Genomic DNA, 21,719 nt, shown 5'->3' on the forward strand with positions numbered 1-21,719 from the left:
ACCTGTCTCATCTTCATCATTAAGAGATTTTCCTTTTTCAAGGATGTTAGTTTCATCAAAGGTAACATGTATAGATTCTTCAACAGATAAGGTACTTTTGTTAAAGACTCTATATGCTTTGCTAATTGCAGAATATCCAATAAAAACTCCTTCATCAGCCTTAGCATCAAATTTTCCAAGAGTGTCTTTTCCATTATTCAGAACAAAACACTTACAGCCAAACACTTTAAAATGTGAAATGTCAGGCTTTCTTCCTTTGTAAAGCTCATATGGTGTTTTCTTTAAAATAGGTCTAATCAAGATTCTATTTAGAACATAGCATGCAGTGTTTACTGCATCAGCCCAAAAGTATTTTGGTAAACCATTTTCATTTAACATGGCTCTTGCTAGCTCTATTAGAGATCTATTTTTCCTCTCTACAACTCCATTTTGTTGAGGAGTTCTAGGGACAGAAAAATTGTGATTAATACCATTTTCTTCACAAAAAGTTTGAAAAGATTCATTTTGAAATTCACCACCATGATCACTTCGCAAAGATTTAATTTTCAAGTCCTTTTCATTCTGAATTCTTTTTGAAATGATTCTAAAGGCTTTAAAAGCATTGTCTTTATGGGATATAAATGCAACCCATGTGAATCTGGAGTAGTCATCAATGAGAACTAAAGCATAAGTGTTTCCACCTAGACTTTTGGTTCTTGATGGTCCAAAGAGATCCATGTGCAAAAGTTCCAGCGGTCTAGAGGTTGACATAACTTTCTTTGATTTAAAAGAAGCTCTAGTCTGCTTTCCCTTTTGACATGCATCACAAAGTCCTTGTTTAGAGAACTTGATCTTTGGAAGACCACTAACAAGATCTTTAGATGCAAGTCTATTTAACTGATCTGCATTTATATGTGCAATGCGTCTATGCCATAACCATGTTACATTATCATGTGATGTGAGACAAGAATTGGATGATGAATGCTCTAAGTCTAAGATGTATATGTTATTGACTCTTTTTCCTATAAGCAGGACTTCATTTGATTCCTTATCACAAACCATACAGCATTGATTATTAAAAGAGATATTGTAATTTTTGTCACAAAGCTGGCTAATACTAAGCAGGTTATATTTGAGACCTTCTACATACAGGACATTTTCAATGAGAGTATTGGAATTGTTACCAACACTGCCTGAGCCTAGTATTCTGCCTTTGTTGTTATCTCCATATGTTACAGATCCTCCTTCTTTTTCCTGTAATGAGATAAATTTGCTTTTATCTCCTGTCATGTGTCTTGAGCAGCCGCTGTCTAAGTACCACATTGATTGCTTTGCTCTCAAGCACACCTGCAACACAAGTTATTCAATTTGATTTTGGTACCCAATGGATCTTGGGTCCTGGAGAATCAGTGAGTACATAATCTAATTTCTTAATCCATTTATATTTTCCACTAGGAATGCCAAATTTCCTTATCATGCATCTGTAGTAGTTATGACCAGATTTCATACAATAGTTACATGAGTGGGAATTAATGGATTTCATAACATTAATATTCTGTTTTTCTTTATCCTTTGCTTTTAATGCAGCATACAATGTTTCACAGTTCTCACATGGTGACTTTAGTTTAGAGATATCTGAAAGTAGTTTCCTGTTATCATTCTCTAAATCAGAAATTTTATCTCTCATGTGTGTCATTTTCTTTTTGTAAACATTATTTGATTTTTCTAATTTCTTTGCTTCAGCATACAGTTCAGCAAATGCATTTTGCAATTCATCATACGAGTCAATAGATGAGTCAGAATCATATACCTCATAATCTGAATTATGTTTGGTCATGAGACAGAGATTTGCTTCCTGATCCTCATCACTATCACTTGAAGTTGTTGAGGCATTCTCTTCCCATGCTATGTATGCTTTCTTTTTCTTTGATCTGAACTTTTGTTTCGTCTCCTCATTCTTTTTCAGGCTTGGACAGTCAGCTCTCATGTGTCCAGCTTTTCCACATTCAAAACATTTGAACTTTGGAGATGAGTTTTCATTCTTCTTGAAGGATTTCTTCTGACTGGAGAATCTCTTATTGTTGTTCTTCCTTCTCATGAATTTTCTGAAATTCTTCACCATTAGATTTAATTCTTCTTGTTCAGAACTTTCATTGCTGCTATCCTCTTCATCACTTGAGGATTCTTTTACCTTTAAGGCCAGACCTTTTGCCTTTTTATCTTTTTGTTCTTCATCAGCAATCCTTGACAGATCCATCTCATATTCTCTTAGCTTTCCAAATAACTCAGCACTTGTCATCTGAGCTAAGTTCTTTGACTCTGTAATTGCTGTGACAGTTGGTTGCCATCTTCTGTTTAGTGACTTCAGGATTTTGACATTTACTTCTTCTTCCACGAAGTCTTTCCCTAATCCTTTTAGGTGATTTATTATGTGAATGAACCTCTTTTGCATATCCATGACAGTTTCACCTTGATTCATTCTGAAGGTTTCATATTCCTGAATGAGTGTGTTCTTTCTAGCTCTTCTCACTTCTGGAGTTCCTTCATGTGTTACTTGGATTAAATCCCAAGCTTCCTTTGCTGTAGAACAAGCTGAAATTCTAAAAAATTCATCAGAATTTAGTGCAGAATGTATGATATTTAAAGCTTTTGCATCATTCTCTGCTCTTCTAATTTCACTTTGATCCCAGCTATCATATGGTTTCTCAATTTCTTTTCCTCCCTCTATCTTAGTGGGTATTTTGTAATCTGTGATTACGGCCTGCCAAATATTTCTATGAACAGATTCCATGAAAATTTTCATTCTAACTTTCCAAAAGGGATAGTTATCTCCACAAAACAATGGGGGTCTGTTTATAGAAGCACCTTCAGCAAACGGTAATTGATTACCAGCCATCTAACCTTTCTAAAGATCTAGTCTTGAATGTTTTACAAGATACAGCTCTGGTACCAATTGTTGGTCCCTACGGTTAGAATCTAGAAGGGGGGGTTGAATAGATTCTATGTTATTTTTCCTTTTCTTCTTTGCTTTCTAAATCTTTACCAAACAAATCTTGATTTAAAACAAACCTTTAAACATAAAAGGTAATTCAGAGTTATAAATGCACAGCTTATCCAACAAGATTTGAATAACAAGATATGTAAAGATTGAATTTATCAATTACCAAGAATCTTTAAAGTTCAGTTTCTGCAGATAATGTTTTTCTTCATACAACATTAATCAAGAAACTTATACAGAATGTAAAGAGTGTAAGGGTTAAGAAAATCATGCACCAAGATATATACTGGTTCAGCCATCCAAAGGCCTACATCCAGTTTCAGATTTAGATACACCTCTAAATCCAGTCAAATCCACTATTGATATTCTTTACAAGCACCCTGCACAAGCAATATCCAATCAATGAATTTAACAAGTAAATCTTGACACCCACAAGATTAACAAACCATTTCTTGACTCCACAAGAAACATATAACCCAAGAATATTGATCCCACAATATCCTACTTGAGAAAAACCTATCTCAAGATTTCTCTTTACACAACTCTTCCAGAGATTCTCTAATCTCAAGAGTTAAAACCATCCAAACAATAAAAGATCAGAAACGAGTACACCTGTTCGTGTAGATATGATCTTCAACAACGTAAACCAGTTTAGAATGAATTTTCTATATGAACTTCATCTTCTTGAATTGATCTTGCACACTTCTTTTTCCAAAAGTTGATTTTCAGCAGATATGTTCTTTCTTTCTTTTTCAGAAAATCTTTTTCTCTTTTGCAGTAATGTGTATTAAAAAAACTTCTTTCCGTGTGTGAAAATTCTTTTTTTTTCTCTTCTTTTTTCTTGTCAAAAAAACTTCAGTTTTAATCTTATTTAAAGACAATTTTCATGTGCAAGGAAACAGTTATTTCAGTTATATTCATAACAGAGATAATCTATTACCTGTGATGGTAATCTATTACCACGAGTTAGAATAACTGAACTAATTGTTTCAGCTCCTGTTTTAATCTATTACCTAACATGGTAATCGATTAACACGATGCCAAAATAACACAAAACTCACATTTGGAACAGAGGTAATCGATTACTTTAAAGAGATAATCGATTAACACGATCCTTTTTCCTCTTGAAATCATCAGAATCAGTTTGGTAATCTATTACCACACATGGTAATCGATTATTCCAGTATCAATCAGTTTTTCAACATGAGTCAGGTAATCTATTACCAGTTCAGGTAATCTATTCCTTAACTCAGAAAATTTCTGATGTTTTCAAGTTTTCATTTAAAGTCTCAAACACTCAGTAAATTAATACTTCATGTTCTCAACAATGAATGAAATAAGAAAAATGAGTATTATGATATTTTCACCTTCATGTTAATTACTAATTTTTAACACATAACAAACAAACACATACAAGCCTAATCTTTTAAACAATCAATACATTATCCTTTTGACATAGGCTTAAAATAAAAAGCAACATGAACAAAACATCAAAACTAAAACTTCTAGGGAACATCTTCCAGATGTAGATTCTTCAATCTTCAACAGTATATGGGTTTAATCCTTTAACTCCTTTAGACTTGATACCTCTTCCTAATGTTGAACACTTTATTCATAAGGAAGGGGCTTCCAGAGCTGAGTTTGTTAAAAAACTTCATGAAAGGATAAAAACTCATATTCAACTCCAAAATGAGAAATATGCCAAACAAGGAAATAAAGGCAAGAAACCTATGATCTTCGAGGAAGGTGATTGGGTTTGGCTTCACTTAAGAAAAGAACGTTTTCCAAATCAAAGAAAGTCCAAACTCAGTCCTAGAGGAGATGGTCCCTTTCAGGTCTTACAGCGTATCAATGATAACGCTTATAGACTTGATTTACCCTCTGATTATGGAGTCAGCACTACTTTTAATGTTAGTGATCTTAAACCTTTTGTAGGTGCTAGTGATGATGAGGAGGAGTCTTTAGATTCGAGGACGAATCCTTCTCAAGAGGGAGGGAATGATGGAAGAGCATGGGCTAAAGGCCCAACCACTAGAGCTATGGCCAGGAGATTACTTGAAGACTTGACTGCTTCAGAGCTTAGTGGGCCCAATGGGCTTGGTGAGCCTAGGGTGCTTCTCACATGGACCTTACTTGACTAAACACCATGTTTTATTTCATTTTATTAGTATAGGAAATTACTTTGATTTTTGGTCTTGTATTTTGACCATAGACTAGGTTTTATGTTCTTGGGCTTGTATTTGGGCTTCTTAGGCCTTGGGCTTTTGATACCCAATATTAAGCTCATTCTTCTTCTTGTAATTTTTCCTTTTCATTGTATTTCATTGACCATTGTATTTAGGTCATTAGTATAGGTTTTAAGGAGGAATTATCAAACCTTAGGATTAGGCAACATTAGGTTAAATTTAACTTGCATTTAAGTTGAATTTGGAGTCACATTGTTTGCGCCACCTTGGCTGAACAAGTGTGACACAAATTCAACCCTAAATGCTAATTAAATTCAACCTAAATGCACACTAAACACCAATGTGACCGGACCTTGCATGTGAGTTGAGTTTTTGAATTCAAATTCAAATTTGAATTCCAAAAACTTGGCGCCACATGAGGCTAGCACATTGGCACCAAGTGTGAGCCATTTCCGGATGCTATATATGCTTCCTCCTTACCCATTTGTACTACTTTTGAACATATATGAAATTTGTGAGCCCTTGGCCGAGTTTCTCCTCTCAAAAGTCTCCAACCTCTCACCTCAAAACCCTAGGATAGTTTCCTTCTTTCCTACTTTTTGAAGTGAGAATCCATTGATGCTTGAGCTTGGATGCTTCCATCCAAGACTAGACCTCATTCCATCCGTGTTCCTTCTTCAATCAAGAGCCAATCCATTCGGTGATATTTCCTTGAAGAAGATCCGTGCCTAGGAGGAGCTTAGGAGGAGTTCATTCATCACCTCTCCTACTTCCTTCTATCAACCAAGATAAAAGACTTGTGCAATCTTCTCTTACCCTTATCTTTTACTTTGAGTAATATCTTGGTTGTGTGTTAAAAAGAATAATCTTGATTAACATGTTTGTATGCACAACATTGCTTTAAATCTCAATCAAAGAGTTGCATATTGATTGTTCTTAACTTTGAACTTTATCAAAGATTAATCAAGAAAGCATATAGGACTCATTTTCATTATCAAGTCTTTTAAGGAACTTCTTTGAAAATTCATATTAGAAAAGTTTGAATTGAAATAAAGATCCTAAGAACTCTGATAATTTTTAAAGTGTCATAGAATCCAATTCAGCCTCCTTTTGGATTGTGTCATTCTTTTCTAACAATTGGTATCTAGAGCAAGGTTGTTGAGCAAGGTTTCAAAAATGGCCAACAACAACCTACCTTATTGGAAAATTAGGATGAGAATTTTCATTAAAGCAATTGACATTGCTGTGTGGGATGCAATTGAAAATGGACCCTATATCCCTATGACCAAAGATGATGATGGGAAGAGAGAAAAACATTGGAGTGAGTGGAGTGATGATAAGAGAAAAAGAGCCCAATATGACTAAAGAGCAAAGAACAACATTACATCTGCATTGTCTATTGATGAGTTTTCGTAGAATTTCTCAATGCAAATTTGCTAAAGAAATGTGGGACACTTTGCAAGTCACTCATGAAGGAACAAGTGATTAAAGAGATCTAGAAAGTATACTCTCATAAAAGAATATGAATTGTTGAGAATGAACAATGGTGAATCAATTTCTGATTTTCAAAACAGGTTTACACACTTGATAAATCACCTTGTTGATCTTGGCAGGAAATTTGAAGAAGAAGAATTAAATTTGAAAGTTCTACAATGCTTGGATAGATCATGGAAAGCGAAGGACTTGACTTCATTGACCCTTGCTACTCTCTTTGGAAAGCTAAGAGAGCATGAGCAAAAGTTGCATATATTTGAGGAAAATGAACAGCAAGACAAAAAGGGCAAGGGAGTGTCACTAAGAGCCTTGAAATCAGTCAAAGGCAAAGAAGTGTGTGAAGAATCAAGCTCCAAAGATTCTGAAACAGAGAACTTCAACTTGCTGGTAAAGAAGTTCATAAAATTTTTTAAGAAAGAAGAGGAATTCTCCCTACAAGTTCAACAAGAAGGCCAATAAGAAAAAGGAAGCAAGTACATCCTCTTACAATTGTTTTGAGTGTGGAAAACCAGGACACATAAAAGTTGAATGTATAAACCTCTTAAAGAAGCAACAAGAGGAAAAGAAAGTGAAGAAAAATGTCAAAGGAAAAAGAGCCTGCATTGCTTGGGAAGACAATGACTCAAGCACAACAAGTGATGAATCTGAATTTGAAGAGAACAATTTATGTTTGATGGTTGGAGCTGATCAAGACACAATAGTAAGTGATTCTGACCTTGAATCTAATCTGTATTATGATCAACTTCAAGAAGCTTTCATTCAAATTCACAAAGAGGTTGTGAAACTAGATGCTTTAAATTCAAAGCTTAAAAACAAGTTGTCATGGTATGAAAATGCTTTAATTATAGCTGAACAAGAGCTTGAAAATTTAAAAAAGGAGCATGACAATCTTCAAACTATTTTGAACTTCAATGAAGCTCATTGTGAAACCTCCCCTTCTTCAAAATTTGTTTGTGAAAATAGTAAGGCCTTGGAAAAGGAAAATGCTGATTTGAAAATTACTCTTGCAAAGTTCACAAATGGAAATGCAAATTTGAATATCATTTTAGGAAAGCAAAGAAATTCTTTTGATAGAAGTGGACTTGGTTTTAATCAAAGCATGAACATGCCATCAAAAACAAAGGAAAGAGTTTTTAATAAAAACCAATTTTTCAGAAAATACAAAGGCAATTTCGTTAAACAAACAACTTGCTATTATTGTTATAAGAAAGGTCATACAATAAGGAATTGCTACTCTAGGAAGTATGGAGTTCCAAATGGAGAAATGGTTTGGATTAAAAAGAGCCAAGGGCTGAGAACTAACCATCAAGGACCCTTCACATGGGTACCTAAATCAATTTTCTTATCTTTGTTGTAGGAATGCTTGAGAGCCAAAAGCTTATTACGGTATCTTGATAGTGGTTGCTCAAGGCATATTACTGGAGATCCTTCAAAATTCTCAAGTATGAAATTAAAGAATGAAGGGTTTGTTACTTATGGTGACAACAACAAAGGGAGGATTCTTGGTCATGGAAACATTGGTAACTCTTCCTCCTTAACATTGATTGAGAATGTATTGCTTGTTGAAGGACTGAAAGATAACTTGCTAAGTATAAGTCAACTTAGTGAAAAAGGTTTTAAAATTGAATTTGATAATACTTGTTGCTTGATCTGTGATAAATTGACAAAAGAAATTAGATTCATTGGAAAAAGAATTGACAACAGATACATGCTAGATTTAGAACACTCAATAACAATTTTAAACACTAAGTGTTTAATAACCAAAGAAGACAATATTTGTCTTTGACATAGAATAGCTGCACATATACACATGGATCACTTAAACAAACTTAGTAGAAAGGAGTTGGTGATAGGATTACCTAAACTTAAGTTTAGTAAGGACAAACTATGTGATGCTTGTCAAAAGGGAAAGCAAGTGAAGGCTAGCTTTAAAAGAAGAAATCAGATTTCAACTACTAGACCTTTACAATTAATTCACATGGATTTGTTTGGTCCTTCAAGAACCATGAGTCTAGGTGGGAACTACTACGGGTTAGTTATTGTAGATGATTATTCAAGATTCACATGGGTTATGTTTATTGCAAGTAAAAATGAAGCTTTCAATGCTTTTAAGAAATTTGCCAAGCTTGTTCAAAATGAAAAGAACACAAATATCACCTCAATTAGAAGTGACCATAGAGGTGAATTCCAAAATATTTTTTTCCAAAAATTTTGTGAGCATGGTATTAATCATAATTTTTCAACACCTAGGACACCTCAACAAATGGGGTTGTTGAAAGGAAAAATAGGTCTCTTGAGGAATTAGCTAGGACTATGTTGAATGAGACCAAACTACCAAAATATTTTTGGGTTGATGCTATTAACACATCTTGTCATGTGTTAAACAAGGTTATGATTAGGCCTATTCTAAAGAAAACACCCTATGAGATTTATAATGGGAGAGAGCCTAATATTTCATACTTTAGAGTATTTGGGTATAAGTGTTTTGTGTTGAACAATGGCAAAGAGCAACTTGGAAAATTTGATGCAAAAGCTAATGAGGCAACCTTCTTAGGATATTCTACAAATAGCAAAGCCTATAGAGTATATAATAAGAGAACTCTAATAGTTGAAGAATCAGTTCATGTTGTGTTTGATGAGTGATGAGTCATTATTTTCCCCTATTTATTTATCTTTCTGTACTTATTTTAATTGTTGATTTGGGCTTAATCGCTTATTAATTGCATAGTTTCACTGTTTGGGCTTTATTGGACCAGTAATTCAAATTTTAATTAATTCTAATTCACTTGGTCTAATTTTTGTCTATTAATTATTTTCAGGTTAATTGTGAAGCATTTTTGGGCTTGGATATTATTTTTGGACTTCAAGAGATAAATGCCACGTCAGCACCACATCAGCGCCACATCAGCATTTTGTTTTATTTTATTTTTTGTTTATTTTATGTATTTTTGGGTCAAACCTGACTTGGGGGCCCATTTTGACTCTTCTAGGGTTTTTAGGGTCCTAGGGTAGGCCATACAGCCCCCATCTGATGTGACCACGTTGGGGGACACCTTCCTCCTCTTGGTTTTTACGTTTTTCTCTTTTGGCTCTGTGTTCTTGTATCTAAAGTTACGTTTTGCTCTCCTCTCCTCTGATCTGCAGTTTACGTTTTGTATATGAACCCTTACATTGAAAAATATAGATTATCCATTTTTGTTTTGCTCTCCTCTCCTTGCATTTTCATTTCTGTATTTGTTTTTGTTTTAATGGAAGGATAGAATCCCTGGGGTTGGCTTCTTGTTATGGATTGTAATCTCTGTTTGAGGTTGGGTATGTTTGTATATCTTTGTTCTACTTGGTCATTTTTCATTTAACCTCTGTATCAATGTGTCTATGCTTAATGGGTTGTGCTCAATGCCACAGTTGCTTAATCTGTGAAGAGGTTGATGTTGTATACGTTTGATTAATTCATGTAGGGAAATCTTGAGTTAATCTTTGCTTAGTTGGTTAACTCGGATGGAACAAGGATTAAGTGGTTAACAGAGTAATCTCATTGTGAACCAAGGATAAGAGAGTTACAATCCGAACAAGGAGCCAATCTATTTTACTTGTTGTGTTATCTGGGTTTTATTGTGTTATAAATTGAAAAATATGAACTAACCCCCCCCCACTTCGTGTTTAAGCCTTTGACAGAGAAAAATGGTCCTTGGGAGACGACCTAGGACAACTTCCTAGTACTGCATTCAATTATTTTATTTGACCAGATACGGCCTCCAATCAATGAGACTAACAAACAAGAGACAAGGCAAACATAATTAGAGGACTTGACAGATTTGCTTGATCAACCACCATTTGAAAGTGAACCTAATGAAAAGCCTAAAGATAGTGAATCAAATGAAACCACTGAAAATACAAGTGAACAATTGCCTAAGGAATGAAAAACTTCTAAGGACTTATCAATGGAAAATATAATTGGAAATGTTGGTAAAGGAGTGTCAACTAGAAAATCCATCAAGAATATTAGTAATACTATGGATTTTGTTTCACAAGTTAAACCTAAGACAATAGATGAAGCACTACAAGATGAACATTGGTTAATGGCTATGCAAGAGGAACTAAATCAGTTTGAAAGAAATGTGTAGACCCCTAAAATTGTCCGGGTCGGAAATAAAGCTTGAAGACTCTCGAAGACTGAAGGAAGATCAGCCAGAAGGACTCCTGGAAGGCCCTAGGAGGGTTCTCTGTAGGTCTAGAGGTCTTAGAATAGCTCAAAATAAGGAAGTGGAGGGAATGAAGCCCAATACGGCCGTACTGAACTTAATACGGCCGTATTAAAGCTTCAATACGGCCGCAGTGAACTCAATACGGCGTATTGAAGTTTCTGAAACTTCAATACGGCCGTACTGAAATCAATACGGCCGTATTGAAGCTTCAATACAGCCGTATTAAACTCAATACGGCCGTATTGAAATTTCTGAATTTCAATACGGCCGTATTGAACTCAATACGGCCGTATTGAAGTTCAAAAATTTCAATACGGCCGTATTGCTTCTGTAGGCCGTATTGCGCCTATTCCCTATAAATATGACGTCAATTGGACGTCATTCCACACTTTCACACTCAGTTTTGACTCCCTCCTTGAGTATTCTGGGGTTTTTGAGCAGTGTTCTGCCCTAGGAATCTCTCTGGGAGTCGATCCGACGAAGTTCCGGAATTCCGAGCACTTAGCTTGGAGATTCGAACCTAGTCGAAGGGAAATCCTCCGGATTTCCATAGTCAAAAGTTTTTAGGAAGGAGCGAGCGAGCTTGTAGAGCGAGGGAACGCCAAAAAGCTTCCCAGTCTTACTCAATATATAAAAGCACGCTTCAAGAGGTTTCTTCTTAAATCCTTCCTTTTACTGCTTTCTGTGTGCATATTTAAACTATCACCATGTAGATAGTTAATTTATAATCGCTTATAATAAATAGGGGTAATTTAGTAATTTTACGCTATCATTTTAGAAATAATCTGTCATAGGGAACCCGAAAGGGGCGCTGTGGGGTGCTAACACCTTCCCCACGCGTAACCGACTCCCTTACCCAACTCTGGTTGTAATGGCCAAAGTTGATTTATAAAATCAATTGCCTTACCCCTTTTTCCAATGTTTTGAGTAAAACATTGGTGGCGACTCCACGAACCCTCCTTTTGCGAAAACCACTAATCCATAGAGGGTCCCGCTTGGGATTAATATGGATTGGTGAGACTTTTAATAAATAAATTGGATAAGATCGACAAGGTCTCAGTTTGAGAACAAGTCTTTCTAGTAATCCAATACATTTTCAAAACTAAAATAAAAGCGAGCTCGACCGTCTTCGCGACCGCCGAGGCCCGTTCGGGCCGGTGGCGACAGATGGCGACTCTGCTGGGGAAGCTTCGAGAGTCAGTCCCATTTAGTGACAGATTATTTTTAACAAATAATAGTTAAAATTACTTCATTACCCCTTGCTTGTATGATAACATGCTTTATATATTTGGCTTTAAATAACTGTTGTTTGTTTAAATTTCCGCAATTGTTTGAAATAAAAATTGCACACAAACCTTTGCACACAACAGTTCCCTCTATACCCGGGGGCATGAGTGGTAATCCATAGGGAGTGGATGTTAGTACGGCCGGTTGAATGGGTCTATAGGAGCCTACGAGACCGTTGTCGGAAAACATCACTCAAGGTGATAACCATGAACTTGAGTCCGACGGTGCGTTGGAGCTTTCCATCGACCTACGATAAGAGGAATTGGGTCCCTATAATGGGGGCACCTTGGGGGCCTTTGACCAAGTGAGAACAGTTAGATCCTCCTTGAATATGCACTTTTCTACAGGAGACCCCTACCTCGTGATTCGCTCGTGACTGTTCGTGGATGAGTGAATTGTTTGTGCATTGTTTATGTGAAATTGTTTGAGCATACATTGCATTTCTTTAAACATACAACATTCCTATTCTTTTAAAAATAAGAATAAATAGGAATAAGAATCTTCCATTATACGGTGTTAACATCTACCTTCATTACATTCATATAGGTAGTTTCCCTTTTCACCCAAAAATACAAAAAATATAATAAATAAAAATACCCAAAAAAAGAAAAAAGGGTTATTTATCCAAACCAAGCAATATCATGCATCATCTTAGGTACATCCCGAAAACATGATAATGCTTAGTTCAATAAACACAATGCATGCATATTCATCGCCATCATCTCATATCATGCATATAGATCATGGAGGGATCTAGGAGTCATTCATACATCTCTCCTAGTAATCCATTAATAAACATTAATAAAAAGAAAGGATTAGTCGATGCGTATGTTCAAAGAATGGATCGCACGCCGTTCGTGTAAGCCAACAACCGTGCCAATCGAGCGCACATCAACTCCGTTTTTGGTAATCAAGACGAATAAAGGGGAAGGTCCGACACCATTAAGGATCACAGTCCCAAGGCCTTTCCCTTACAAATCAAATAAGGCTGTGCCGTGGATATACGACATCCACTCTTCTGTCGACAACGATATCTCCAACATCGCTGGACTTGGGGGCATGACTAGGAGTGGCAGGATCTACACTCCCGAAGATCTTCATGACAAAACTCCCAAGAATAAAGGGAAAGAAAAAGAGGAAAAAACCGAGGAAAATAAGGAATCCGAGGAGGAGACAGACAAGCTGTTAAAATATATCCGACAGAGCGAGTATTCCATCATGGATCAACTTCATAAGACGCCAGCAAAGATTACTCTGTTGTCGTTGATCCTATGCTCCGAACCGCATCGGCAAGCTCTGTTGAAAGTCTTGAACGAGGCATACGTGTCGCACACTATCTCCCAAGACAAGTTTGAGGGGATTGTTAGTCATATCACGGCTAATGATCACCTCACCTTCATCGATGAAGAAATCCCCACCGAGGGACCGCACCATAACAAGCCCTTGCACATCTCTGTAAAGTGCAAGGAGTATCACATCGCGAAGGTCTTGGTGGATAATGGATCTTCCTTGAACGTAATGCCAAAAAGAACGTTCGATCAGATGGCAATCAAGGGAGTCCAAATGCGCCCAAGCAACATGATCGTTCGAGCTTTCGACGGCTCTAAAAGAGAAGTGGTGGGAGAAGTCAGTCTTCCAATCCAAATCGGACCCACTATCTTTAACGTCGAATTTCAAATAATGGACATTACTCCTGCATACAGCTGTCTCCTCGGCCGACCTTGGATTCATGATGCGAAAGCTGTACCCTCTACGCTCCACCAGAAAGTCAAGTTCATAGTAGGTGACAAACTGGTGACCGTGCAAGCTGAAGATGACATACTCATCAGCAAGCCATCCACCATACCTTATGTGGATGCAGTAGAGGAAGCTTTGGAAACCGCCTTCCAAGCATTGGAAATTGCCAATGTTGAAACGTTTCCCCGAGAAATGAAGAAGGTAGCTCATATGCTCACAAAGAACGGATACTTGCCAGGACAAGGATTAGGCAAGTACTCCCAAGGAATCCCGGAGCTACCCATTATCAAGGACAATCCGGGGAAACAAGGGTTAGGATACAACCCTATTAAAGATCAAAGAACGAAGAGGAATCAAGATCCTTCTCGACGTTCTTTAAGCCAGATCTTTAGGAAGGCTGGTTCACAAACGTCAAGGCCAGCTGTCGTCATCAAGTGTCCTTTTCCTTCTAATAGGGATGTGTAAATTCAGTGACTATTAGAGATCACTCCTCGGGGACAGCCCGACCCCCGAGCCTCGATAGGGCACATGTTTCCATCATGATTATAATAAAATCATTCTTCATTAATTCTTTATTGCTTCTTTTCTTGCTTGCAATAAAATTCTAAACCACGTCATTTAACCCTGTTTGAATAAACATAAGTGAGGTTAAAATCGTCTTAATAATCAATAAACCCGCATCATTTTTATGTGGAAATGTGCATGATAGCTTGGAGCACCTTTTCTTGGCCTCAATAAGTGCCATCATGGATAAAGAAATCCTAAAGACAAAAAGCTCGGCAGGAAACCCAAAAAGGGGACTGCGCAAAAATAAGAGCAAAAGACCCGCTAGGAATCCCACAGAAGGGTGACCTAGGCAAAAATTAGGGTTACAAAATAATGAACAAAGACAAAAGCCCGCTAAGACATCACAAATAGGTGTTTTAGGCAAAAGTTAGGGCCGTCAAAAAAAAAAAAGAAGAAGAAAAAACAAAATAAATCCATGATGGTACCATCAATTGAATTCAACAAGGGGCTCAAGAAAAGCTATCCAAGTTGTCAAAGCACAATCATTAATAACAAAGATGTGCTTAACTTCATAAGTGTTTAATCGAACAAACCTAAACACAATAAGCCTACCATTGGCCAGCCATTCTTACAAAATCCATTTTTCAAAAATAAAATAATCCCCTCTAAAACACAAACTTTTGAAAATATATATCCTTTCCTTCTTTTCTCTCTTGTCCCAACGATTTTTGAATAATCTAGTGGAAACATGGAGATATAGTGGTCAATAGGAGGGTTGACACATCTTCTAAAGAAAGGGAAGAATCATTTGGTTGATGACACCAAAATCAAATATGCATCATTCCTCGGTAACAGAAATCGGCAGAGCACAGTCCGTCTGGAGGAATGGCAAAATCCAAACACAAAAACGCATCGGTTAATTCTTTTGAAAAAAGAATCAAATAGAATTAGGTGCATCATACTGCATACATGCATACAGATGATAGGTGTACTGGAAGATCACTTATTCTCTGTTTATTGAAAAAACAAAAAATATATAAACTTCAGAAAAACAATACGCCCGTATCGTGTTCAGTATGCCCGTACCAAAATTAGGGTTATGAACAAATTTTCAATTCAATACGGGCATACTGAAATGAATAACGGCCGTATTGGCAATAACAGAAATCCTCCCTCACATCAATGACAAAATTCCTCCAAGAAGAAGAGGATAGGGGAAGCCATTCATTTTTTCCAAAAAATAAAATAAATTAAACTTGCATTTTGTGCATCGCGCACAATTAATTGCACATTCAAAGACCTCATCATGAGGCAATTGCATAAAATAGAAAAAATAGAAAAATTGCTTGTGTATGACAGCAGCAAACAAAATGCAAAGATTCAGAAAATCAACAGCGTCATACAGAATAACTGAGCCTGGAGAGGCTTGCCGAAAAAAAATACTCTCAGAATAACTGAGCCTGGAGAGGCTTGCCGAAAGAATACTCTCAGAATAACTGAGCCTGGAGAGGCTTGCCGAAACAATACTCCCACAGAATAACTGAGCCTGGAGAGGCTTGTCGAAATAATACTCTTTCAGAATAACTGAGCCTGGAGAGGCTTGCCGAAAGAATACTCTCAGAATAACTGAGCCTGGAGAGGCTCGCCGAAATAATACTCCCTCGTCATACAGAATAATTGAGCCTGGAGAGGCTTGTCGAAATAATACTCCTTCAGAATAATTGAGCCTGGAGAGGCTTGCCGAAATAATACTCCTACAAAATAACTGAGCCTGGAGAGGCTCGCCGAAATAATACTCTCTCATAATAACTGAATTTAATTTCTTTAGCAGTTTTAATTTCTGTACAGCAAAAGCCAAAAACATAAAAAAGGCAAAATACAGAAAAAGCCAAATCAGAAGAAAAGGCAAAATACAGAAAAAGCCGAAAATAAAAAAGGCAAGGATATAGAAAATCCAACAAACAATTTGTACCGAATAACTAAGCCTGGAGAGGCTTACCAAAATAATACTCCACATCCTCCACAGTATGCAGAATAACTGAGCCTGGAGAGGCTCGCAGAAATAATACTCCCCAGAGGGAACCTCAGCTCAAGCTCACGGAAAAATCCCCAGCGAGAGCTATCAAAGCAAAATCGACGCAATCCCCAATGGAAGTGCGATCATCCAAACAGTATATACAAGTCAAAGGACTTAACACTTCCTCAGTGGAAGATAGCTCTCCGACTCAAAGCGCTGAGCGAGGCTAAGCCTGTATAGGCTTCCTAAAAATACTCTGGGGTACGTAAGATCCCCAAATCCCCAGTCGCCTACTCAAGAGGCATTCCTACAAAAAGCAAAAGATCAAAAATTTCAATAAATATTCCCCAAGCGGAATGCGGCACTCAGCCAAACACTGAACATCAAGATAATTCGCCTACTTAGAGGCACTTCTTCAAAAAGAGAAAATCGAAAAGATCAATAATAATTCCCCAAGTGGAATCTGGCTCTTAGCCAAACATCAAGCGTCAAGATGATACGCCTAACAGAAGAGGCTAATCAAAATGAATGACAAAATCCCCCAGCGGACAATAGCCTACACAGAGGCGACAAAAATCAGAAAACCCAAAAGAGATACCCGAATAAGGATAACCGGGATACTCCACCAACGTCCAAAGGACGTCAGCCAATCATAAGGCACTGCTCATCTCAGAAAGAGCATCTTCGTGTCTACACCCCAAGGAAACAGAAATTCCTCAATGGGCGCCAACTACTCAATGGAAAGTTGGGACACAAGAACCTATGAGTAACTGCACATCCCCTAGACGGATCCCTGCGTTATCCAGCCCTCAGTGGCATAAAAATCAAAAATAATCGTCGAAGCAGCATCGTGGACTGTGGAGACAAAATCAACATCCAGAATCCCCAGCGGATAACAGCCTACACAGAGGCAGTAAAAATCAGAAAATCAAAAAGAGTCACCCGAATAAGGACAACCGGGATACTCCACCAACGTCAAAGGACGTCAGCCAAACATAAGGCATCGCTCAACTCAAAGAGAGAGCATCTGTGTCCACACCCCAAGGATTCAGAAATTCCGCATGGGTACCAACAATGCAATGCAAGTTGGGGCACAGGAACCTATGAATGACTGCACATCCCCTAGACGGATCCCTGCGTTATCCAGCCCTCAACGGCACAAAATCAGAAAAAACTGTCGAAGCAGCATAGTGGACTGTGGAGACAAATATCATCTCAAATCCCTGGAGAGGTTAAACTCGCATTGCCGAAGTGATCAGAAGACACGGACGCAGTCCCTGGAGAGGGCAAACCCACCTGCCGATGTTAAGACGCAGACCCTAGAGAGGGCAAACTCAACTGCCAAATGTTAAGCGGCAGAGCCTGGAGAGGCGGTACTCAATCATCAATGATGTTAAAACACTGGTGTCTAGCTTCCGGCTCGGGCGTCGAGTGAGGCTAGGTCTGGAGAGACGGTACTCAACCATCAGCGTTATCAGAGGTGCGTTGGTGTCCAACTTCCGGCTCGGGCGGCGAGTGAGGTTGGGCCTGGAGAGGCAATACTTAATCATCAGTGTGATGTTAACACATTGGTGTCTAGCTTCCGGCTCGGGCGTCGAGTGAGGCTAGGTCTGGAGAGACGGTACTCAACCATCAGCGTCATCAGAGGTGCGTTGGTGTCCAACTTCCGGCTCGGGCGGCGAGTGAGGTTGGGCCTGGAGAGGCAATACTTAATCATCAGTGTGATGTTAACACATTGGTGTCTAGCTTCCGGCTCGGGCGTCGAGTGAGGCTAGGTCTGGAGAGACGGTACTCAATCACCAACGTCGTCAGAGGCACGTCGGTGTTCAACTTCCGGCTCGGGCGTCGAGTGAAGTTGACCCTGGAAAGGGTAAACTCAGCTACCGAGGATGTCAGAAGCGCCGAGGTATGCACCCACCTGGAGAGGCTACTCAACAATTTTCCACCAGAAGACACTACAAGTCAGAAGGTTGGCGTATTACCCGGACAATTGGGTCAACTCCTTTACTTGTCAATCGATACACCAAAAAGACCGTTTGACTAAGTAAAGGGGGGGCAGCTGTAGACCCCTAAAATTGTCCGGGTCGGAAATAAAGCTTGAAGACTCTCGAAGACTGAAGGAAGATCAGCCAGAAAGACTCCTGGAAGGCCCTAGGAGGGTTCTCTGTAGGTCTAGAGGTCTTAGAATAGCTCAAAATAAGGAAGTGGAGGGAATGAAGCCCAATACGGCCGTACTGAACTTAATACGGCCGTATTAAAGCTTCAATACGGCCGCAGTGAACTCAATACGGCGTATTGAAGTTTCTGAAACTTCAATACGGCCGTACTGAAATCAATACGGTCGTATTGAAGCTTCAATACAGCCGTATTAAACTCAATACGGCCGTATTGAAATTTCTGAATTTCAATACGGCCGTATTGAACTCAATACGGCCGTATTGAAGTTCAAAAATTTCAATACGGCCGTATTGCTTCTGTAGGCCGTATTGCGCCTATTCCCTATAAATATGACGTCAATTGGACGTCATTCCACACTTTCACACTCAGTTTTGACTCCCTCCTTGAGTATTCTGGGGTTTTTGAGCAGTGTTCTGCCCTAGGAATCTCTCTGGGAGTCGATCCGACGAAGTTCCGGAATTCCGAGCACTTAGCTTGGAGATTCGAACCTAGTCGAAGGGAAATCCTCCGGATTTCCATAGTCAAAAGTTTTTAGGAAGGAGCGAGCGAGCTTGTAGAGCGAGGGAACGCCAAAAAGCTTCCCAGTCTTACTCAATATATAAAAGCACGCTTCAAGAGGTTTCTTCTTAAATCCTTCCTTTTACTGCTTTCTGTGTGCATATTTAAACTATCACCATGTAGATAGTTAATTTATAATCGCTTATAATAAATAGGGGTAATTTAGTAATTTTACGCTATCATTTTAGAAATAATCTGTCATAGGGAACCCGAAAGGGGCGCTGTGGGGTGCTAACACCTTCCCCACACGTAACCGACTCCCTTACCCAACTCTGGTTGTAATGGCCAAAGTTGATTTATAAAATCAATTGCCTTACCCCTTTTTCCAATGTTTTGAGTAAAACATTGGTGGCGACTCCACGAACCCTCCTTTTGCGAAAACCACTAATCCATAGAGGGTCCCGCTTGGGATTAATATGGATTGGTGAGACTTTTAATAAATAAATTGGATAAGATCGACAAGGTCTCAGTTTGAGAACAAGTCTTTCTAGTAATCCAATACATTTTCAAAACTAAAATAAAAGCGAGCTCGACCGTCTTTGCGACCGCCGAGGCCCGTTCGGGCCGGTGGCGACAAAATGAAGTATGGGATTTAGTGCCATTACCAAATGATTATCCAATTATAGGAACCAAGTGGGTTTTTAGAAATAAGCTTGGTGAATTTGGAATCATTATAAGAAATAAGGAAAGGTTAGCGGCTAAGGGGTATAATCAAGAAGATGGAATTGATTATGATGAGACTTTTGCCCTTGTAGCAAGAATAGAAGTCATTAGATTACTTCTTGCTTATGCTTCAATAATGAATTTTAAGCTTTATCAAATGGATGTGAAAAGTGTTTTTCTTAATGATTTAATACAAGAAGAAGTGTATGTGGAGCAACCACCAGGTTTTGTTGATTTTAAGTATCCTAATCATGTGTACAAACTTAAAAAGGCACTCTATAGCTTGAAACAAGCTCCAAGATCATGGTATGACAGGTTGAGCAAATTTTTGATTGAGAATGACTGTGTAAGAGGGAAAGTAGATAATAGATTATTTGTGAAGAAGATTAAAAATGATACAATGTATGTTCAAATCTATGTGGATAACATTGTTCTTGGATCTACTAATATATCTCTATGCAAAGAATTTACTAAGACCATGCAAGGTGAATTTGAAATGTCAATGATGGGAGAGGTTACATTCTTCTTAGAGTTGCAAATCAAACAAATGAGTGATGGAATCTTTATAACTCAAAGCAAGTTTTGCAATGAACTGTTGAAGAAGTTTGGTATGGAAGGGTGTAAGGAGGCTGCAACACCAATATAAAACACATGCAATCTTGACTTGGATGAGAAAGGGATAGTTGTTGACAACTCAAAATATAGATGTATCATTGGATCACTTTTATATTTGACAACTAGTAGGCCTGATATAATGTTTGTTGTGTGCTTGTGTGCAAGATTTCAAGCAAATCCAAACGAATCTCACATGAAATCTGTAAAGAGAATTCTAAAATATCTAAAAGGAACAACTAATGTAGGTTTATGGTATCCAAAAGGAGTCTCACTTCCAGAGATGAGATTTACACATGATTGACTAGGCTGGAATGGCCGTTCCAAATAAGGGTTTTTAGGCCATTTTAATAACTTGGAATGGACTGTTCCAGTTTAGGAATGACTCGTTACTATTTCGGGAATGGCTCGTTTCAATTAAGGTTTTAGCCTTTTTTTAGGAGCTTGGAACATCCTGTTCCAGTTTAGGAACAACCCGTTCCAAACTAAGGTTTTAGGCCCTTTTAGGAACTTGGAACAGCCCGTTCCAAATTGGGAACGGTCCGTTCTGATTTTGCAATAGCCTGTTCCTGGCTACTAAAACCATCTTGTTTGGACTTTTAGGCCTTTTGATGTCATGTCCAGTTATTTTCATGCTTGGGAGCTCCATTTCTTTGATGATAGACTTCCATTTCATTGCTTTTGTTGGTCTAGACAAAATTAGGTGTCTACACCTCTTTTGTTTTATCTCAATCAATTCTCTCTGAGTTTAGCCTTTCCTTAATTGTGCCTTTTCAGTTTTTATTTCTTGGACTCTTGCTCTTGGGTTGGTTTCATTTTGAGTGTAGGTGAAGAACGTTCCTAGACAACTAGCAAACCTTTGGTGGATTGAGTGGAGAAGCAAACTAAAACTCTTCCAAGACCTTTGGAGGGATTTCCAATACCAAAAGGAGTGCTTAAACACTTGGAGAGGCTGACCAAAGTTTTCTCATTGGTGCAGGAATTAAAGAGAAGACACCCTATATAAGAATTGGTGACGGGTTTGGTGACCTTTTTGTCACTAAATTTTCCACCCAAATTTTCTTTGTTCCTTTATTTAGTTTCTTACCATTTTTTGCTTTTGACTTTCTATAAGGCCTTTTAAAGGGTGTCTTGGGAAGCCTTTGGTGTGATCCCAACTCCCCTTTGTTGATTGTTTTTAGTAGCGATTTTGTGTAGTTTGAAGGTGATTTGAAAACCTTCACCTAGGAATCCGACTAGCTTGTGCTTTACTTATTTTCTTGCATGTTTTAAAAGCTTTTGTAGTATAATTGCTTAGG

This window comes from Cajanus cajan, chromosome 4 (assembly GCF_000230855.2).
Source record: "Cajanus cajan strain Asha chromosome 4, NIPB_CcT2T_4, whole genome shotgun sequence".
Classification (NCBI taxonomy): domain Eukaryota; kingdom Viridiplantae; phylum Streptophyta; class Magnoliopsida; order Fabales; family Fabaceae; genus Cajanus; species Cajanus cajan.